Below are 7,069 nucleotides of genomic sequence, written 5' to 3'. Positions count from 1 at the left end.
TGGGTGATGGCGCACACAAACGACGGTCGGCCCGCGCCGACCCAATGATCTGTGCATTGCCCCGGTCTGGGCCTCGCTGCTGATTTTCTGCTATATCTGTTTATTCGTTTTATCGTGATCCGGTAATGAAGAGCTTAACTGATGATCTGGCCACTGATACTGATGAAAATCCTCCACATGTCTGGTCGTTATCTCAGGACGCTGAGAACGCCCCCGTCCTTTCACAATCAATTATGACTGATAGGGGTATACACCGGAAAATTGCAGTAGGCGTGTCGGCAAAAATAATTAACCGCATATTTTGGTGCTTACCGACGGAATTCATCACCGGAAGGGGCATTATAAATGATCCAGGTGTATCAATAGGCACCGAAATATCTGGTATCTGTTTGTACTTAAGTATGGACCTCTACTGGTTAAGTCGCCTCTACATCATATTAGCCATAATGATTGCAAAGGTAACAACATGAGTTTTTCAATTTCAATTTGCAATTAAGGAGCAAAATTTGATTATGCATTTCGAAAAACAATTTCATTTTTCATCATTTCATATTTTCTCGTCCTATGACGCTCGACACTATCTGACTTTGACGGCCCATGATTGATGTAAGTTGTTACGTGCATTCCGGAGGAACAGTATGCACATAGATAAGACAGTAGTAATAGCCTTATTCCCCGGAGAAAAACCAGGAGAATTGAGATATAGATGCGTAAACATTTCGGCAACATGCCGTCATCGAAAAGAATAGCAGAAGTGGATTCTGCTATATGTAAGTGATGTAAGGGAATTCATTCCTGCTATTCGTTTCGATAAAGGCACGTTGTCGAAATATCAACGCACCTATATCTCCAGTTTTCTTATTCTTCCGAGGAATAAGGCTATTACTAGTCCCCGTCATGATCTATGGCCGCGTTTCTTGAGTTACGCCGGTGACATTTCGCTCAAAAATGAAAATAACGCTCATTTGTCGCAGGAAATATGCTGCTAAGCCATTTTCAACTCTGAGTTTTTGCCTTTATTACTATGACACCACAATATTAATTTCGATGCTTTTGTGATGTCAGATTATCCAAGGTCAGGAAAGTTCAACCTCTGAACCTTTAACCAGATTTGACCTTTTTCAGCTCATACTGTTCCAACCCTTACGGTACATGCCATATATATGTGGAAGGCCTTGGATTGCTCTTGTACCCATTGATGTGGTTTGTTTAGCTCTTGGTATAGTCGAATGGGCCAATGCAACAGTACCCTTCACCCGTTTGACTTGACTTGTCATATCGCAGGTTATAAATGTTACATATCGCAGCATGCTAGCCCTTGCGAATTAGGGAGATGGCCTGTTGAGTGCTAGTTTGACCTCTATGATCTACGTTAACCAGTTTAAGGTCATCTTAATCACTGTTCAGTTACATGTATCTGGCTAAATCGACGACAGCGTCCAAATCTCGTTTTGCCTCGACTCTAGCTTGCAAATTTTCCGAAATCTTAGACGGCCTTCTGAGGCTCCCTAATGACTAAAGAAAGTGCATGTTTTTCTTCGGTTTGGCTAATCCCACATTTAATACTAGATGACCAAGAGTTTTTACTGATAAGACAGTGGTGTTGCTTGGATAAGCGCAGGACGGTAAGGCGATTGACGCGACCGAGGGCAGCCGTATAGCCTATTCGAACTTCAGGGATTCGCCAGGAAGACCAACGCCTTGAAGACCTGCTCTTCATTCAACAACTGCCATGTTCAGCCCCCAGCCATGCCTGCCGCGCCCGCCCGCGCGCCGCCGCGCGTGGCGTTAGGATCCGGATCATGGTCAGCACCCAGTCACGTCCGCCGCGCCCGCCGGCCGCGTCGCCGCCGCGTGGCGTGAGGAGTGTCGACCGGACCCGGCTCATGGTCAGCACCCAGTTACGCCCGCCGCGCCCGCCGGCCGCGTCGCCACCGCGTGGCGTGAGGAGTGTCGACCGGACCCGGATCCGATTCGGATCCGCCCCCACAGTGGCATTTTTATCCGCGGGTCACCGATATAGCACAGATTATCGCACGCGCGGAACGGGTGTAGCCGCCGCTGGTTGAACGCGTCGCATGACGCCACGACGGGTCCGCGGACCAGCTGTCTGCAGCCGACCCCACGCTGCTGGTCGGTGTGGAGGGCTACGAAGGACGGGCGAGCGAGCGCCATCCCACCACCGCGTTCCGAACCAGGCAGGGCCGGCCCGCCTCGGCTCCCACACCCGTCTCATTGCGCTCTCTTCAGCGGCACTGCATTTCGCAACAGCGGAGCCATGGCGTCCTCTTCTCCAGACAGGCCGATCTGCTGTGCCTCCTACTAACGCTGCGGCAGCAGTCATGCCCAGGGTCAGCCCGGAAGACCTATTCCTGAATGGCCTATTGCATAGAACACGTACGCAATAATATAATAAACGTACGCAAATATACGCACGCAAGTCTTTTGCTGGAAGACCTTCTTTGCGGACTGTAGGAAGACAAACTCTATGAAGAGTTGCTGCATAGAATACGCACGCTCGGGGGACCCTTCGTCGGAAGGCATTCTCCTAGACTGCCTACGCTAGGAAAACCGAACGTTGTTCTTCTGTTATCGGGTGAGGGGTTCCGAGTTTGTTCTTATGCCACTGACAGGGGTGGCGCCACCATCTGTTCCTGAAAGGTGTCAAAACTTAGTGCCTCCTGTCCCAACCTTTATCAAAGCAATTTTGTTCGGATTTCGCCCACGTTTCGAAGGCATGTGTTAGTTAGTTCCGGGTCCATTTCCAGTGCAAGGAATGTTCTCTATTGATCATCTGGGCACCCTGTCGCCATGATGGAGCCTTCTGAAATTTAAAGGAGGCAAAAATATTTGTTTGCCCCCGTCTTAAATGTCAAGGGGGCGGCAACCCCTCTGCCAAGTCCCAGCCAGTCCCCGCACCCTAGCTGCACCGCCCGTGACCATGCGTGAGTAATGACTCTCATCATACAGGCGTGACTCTCATCATACAGGCGCCACTCACCCCTCCATCGCCGCTCCCCGCTCTCCACGCTGCTCAACGGTCCTCGGCCGGTGTCGTGCCGCGTCTATCTGAGGGCCATAACGGGCGCCGGAGCTGGGCAGGTTCCGGACAGCCTAGTTCAGCCAATGCCGTTGAGCCATGTGGCTGTGCAACGTGTCAGGCTTAGAGGCCGCCAGGTCGCCTGGCCGTCCTTTCATCCTAGCACAGCTGGCCCTATCCTGCTCGGGGGATCTGCTATGCGCCACGGCCTCTCGCGGCTTGAATAATTGACTCGATAGACGGGCACCGCCGGGAAGACACGTATTAGGTCTTACGGGAGTAAGCACGCCTTCCGAGCGCAAGTATTACGGGAGTGGGTGTTCCCAAAGGACGTCTTCCGACCCTAATCCGAATTTCAGACATATTTTACTGTTATCGGACTACTTAGCGTATACCCGAGGTTAACAAACTATTATATTTATACGCCAGAAGAAAGCCTTTTCGGGAGGAAGACCAGGAAGGCGATAAAGACGTGAATATATTGTACGTCAAACGTAACTTAAATGATGCCGGTTACCTTTGGGACTTACACAGGATGCTTCAGTGAAGCAGTCTCTTCATGAGTTTGGCGGTCAGATAAGTGCAATGCTGTTTGTCATTTGCGCGTATGTGTGCGTAAATAACCATGCGTCGAAACTGGTCGTCTTCAGGCCTGGTGAGGTCTAGAATTTGCGACAGACGAAGTCAAGAAATTTTGAACGACCATGTTTGTGGAAACTGTGACTGATGTATTGCAAAGCGTCAATATTTGGGTGGATATTGTTAACGATAAACGACACACTTTTTGTAGTTGTCACGGCCCTTCTTCTCTCTGTTTAACGTATGCTCGGTGGAAGTGGAAAGCGTCAATTTGACCCTCCAGGGGTTCCCCCGGCTGACTTTCAAACGATAGGATAGAACAACGTCAAACTTCGTACAGCTGTAACGATCGAAAAGTTGGTGCAGCACTAAGATTTGTCATTAACTGTCACTGACTTCCTGCAGGGAAATGCCAGACCATTTGTTTGCGTGCAAAGGTCCCTTCTCAGGGCAGCCCTCAGGGGTGCTGATGCACCTATGGTCGAACCGTGTTAAGACCGTTCAGTGATTTATAGACAGTACATGGACTTACACTAACCAGCTGGCTTCACCCATGTATCCACTGTTGCCAACATCTGACATCAAAGCCCCGCAACCACAAACACGAGCACAAACGCCCGAGAGCGTCTCTTCTCTTCTCCGTCATAATATATAAGGTCTGTATCGTTAGGACTCTAGGTCGTCAAGCTCTGTGCCCAGGTTTGGCCCATGTTCCTCGGCCTCTGCACACTGGAAAATTTATACGATACTCGTCACGTTCACAGAATAAGGGCAATTAAAATTGCGACGGTACTGCAACGTTACACGGAAATCTAGCCGATCGACCCATTCGCAAGCTCAAACCTAGCAACTCATGTGGAACAACGTTTGAGGAATTGTGTTTATTGCTGCGGAAGCCTGTAACAGCCTGCGATCAGGCGTTGCAAAGATGGCAGAAAGTGTGACGACCTGCCTGGCGGATCGGCCGCTTAAGTTAGCAATCATATCGTGGTTCATGTACTGCTCATTTGGCCTGTGGCCTCGCTCGTGATGAGAGCGACTACGGAGGAAACTTTTTGTCACGCACACATTTTGAAAACAACAACAGACATTGCGGTAATGGTCATATATATATATATATATATATATATATATATATATATATATATATATATGTATATATATGTGTGTATATATATATATATGTTTGTATATGTTTGTAAGTATATATATATATAATGTATATATACAAAGATGAGAATACTTGCATCTCTATATATGCACATACCTACCTCTTTTTCCTCTTCACGTCTTGTTTACGTGCATGGGGTATGCTGCTCATGACTGGAATCGCTAGCTTCCTGCAATTTCTCAACGTTGTTCACCGCGGTGTCAAAACGGGTATGATCACGCGCGGGATGATTTTGTCTTGCAATGGCGTGCTTATTTTCGGCAAAACGAGACCTCCTGGTAAAGCCTTCAGTAAAGGAGAAACGCTAAGGGTGATTTATGATAGACGCCATAATATATACTCAAACTGTGTCTATACATGCGGAAACGGCGTGTGTGTCAGCGCCGTGCCGCCGTGTAGCGCGGCTCGCCCTTGATCAGCGATAGGTTGGAAGAGGCGAGGCACTGGCTGAGCATGAGGACCAGAGCCGCGGGGAGCTGACGCAGAGCAACAGGCGGGCCCCGGCACACAGCTGGCAGCTGCGCCGCTTTCAATCGGCCTTTCCTGCCCCAGCCGTATCGTCGGAAGATATCCTGTGTAAACGAACGGCCGATTCCCATGCAGCGGCATTGGGGCACCGACGGCGTGGCTGTCGAAGACCAGCCAGCGTGATTCACTCAAAACGCATCACCTGACAAATCGTGTGGTGGGAAATTGAACAGAACTGATGGTTATGCTCGCTAACCCATCCGTCTTTGTCACGGTGCTCACTGGCATGCACGAATTACCTGACGAATCATGTGGTGGGAAATCAAACAGAACAGATGATTGTGCTCGCCAATTTGTTCCGTTTTTGTCACGGTGCTCACTGCCACGCACTAAGAACGACAGAAGTTCGGATGACCTCTGATTGATGGCCTAGGTATCAAGCAGCTAACCAGCTTCAAGGAAGAGCAGCTGCAGGCAGACGCACCAGCACCTAAACCGTCACCAGCCTTGGAGGGCGGGGTTGTTACATTATTGTCCCGTGTATTGCCGACCATGCACTGAATCTACTGCAAGGTTGTAAGTCAGCACTGCAAGGTTGCATCATTGCAAGGGGTTCCACTGCAAGGCTGTAGCCTCCACTCTCAGCACTCCCCCGGTCGTGGACAGGTGGCTACTCCGTCACTCGCCCCAACGACGAATAGTGCGTAATACAGAACTAAAGCTGATAAAAACTCCATTGTGACAATTGTAAGGATGCGGGAGTGAGGGCGCCCGCCTCCATCAGTATCTGACACGCTGCTATATGCAAGTTACATACGACATGTCCTAAGCTGATGCCGCTGCGGCCGAGCCGCCCGTCTGCCCAGCCGCAGCAGTGGGCTGTGTTTACGACGCACTCCGTCTGACCTCATGCCCCCATCACCAGGCGCAGCACCATTCAGCACCTCGCCTCAGCACAGTGGCGGCGGCAGCGGCTCGCTCGCCCCGGCGGGCGGGCGGGTATTTTTACCTGACGTCGGCCGTGCGGTGGGCAGCAGCGGCGCGCGCTCTGCGCGGCGTGCGCGTCAGTCGCGCGTGTTCGGCGGCCGGGGTCGAGTCACTGGCGGCGGGCCGGCGGCGGCGGCGGCGGGCTCATCGCGTCACTGCGCCCCGCTGGAGCCGCCGGGTCGGCGGCGGTGCCCCGCTGGCGCTCTGGCGACCTCTGGCGGACGGCCGCCTCACGGCGCTCGCCAATCAATAGCTGACCGGGGCTGCGCGCGCACCGACCGCCGACGCCGCGTCTGGTGGGGGCTGACTGGCCGGGCGCTGCCTGGGGGGGGAGGGGGACAGAGTGTTACGGGACGGAATGGGTTGAATGCATGGTTGAGTCGGTGCTACGTGGGTGGCTGGTGGCTGCTTGGCTCAGTTTTGTCACGAGTGTCCTTGGCGTTGTCCTGCTGATGATGAGGTGATTGAGTACCTCGCGATAGCGGTTGGGGTGAGAGGGGCCAATCCAGGATATCCTGAATTTGTGGCTGAGGCAAACGCTGACCCAGATCAGCGGAAGTAATCTGGATTTGGGCCGGAGTGGCATTCACTGGGCGGGTGGCGGGGTGTCAATTTTTCTAAATTATTGGGTGCCCAAACCAAAGGACCGACAACTCCCCCCCCCTTACTTTTTTCTCGCCGGATTTAGCCCACTTTATTTTGATTAAACGTAATAAATGTCGTTAATCTTTGTACAATTTATAAGTATTTAACTCAAGCCTTATAGAAGTCATGCAGGGCTGGATCCAGGGAGCAGGCACTGGACGCACGCGTCTCTCCTGATC

Source organism: Pollicipes pollicipes, unplaced genomic scaffold, assembly GCF_011947565.3.
Source record: "Pollicipes pollicipes isolate AB1234 unplaced genomic scaffold, Ppol_2.1 Scaffold_4740;HRSCAF=5597_pilon_pilon_pilon, whole genome shotgun sequence".
Classification (NCBI taxonomy): Eukaryota; Metazoa; Arthropoda; class Thecostraca; order Pollicipedomorpha; family Pollicipedidae; genus Pollicipes; species Pollicipes pollicipes.
Note: the sequence above shows the minus strand (reverse complement) of the source record.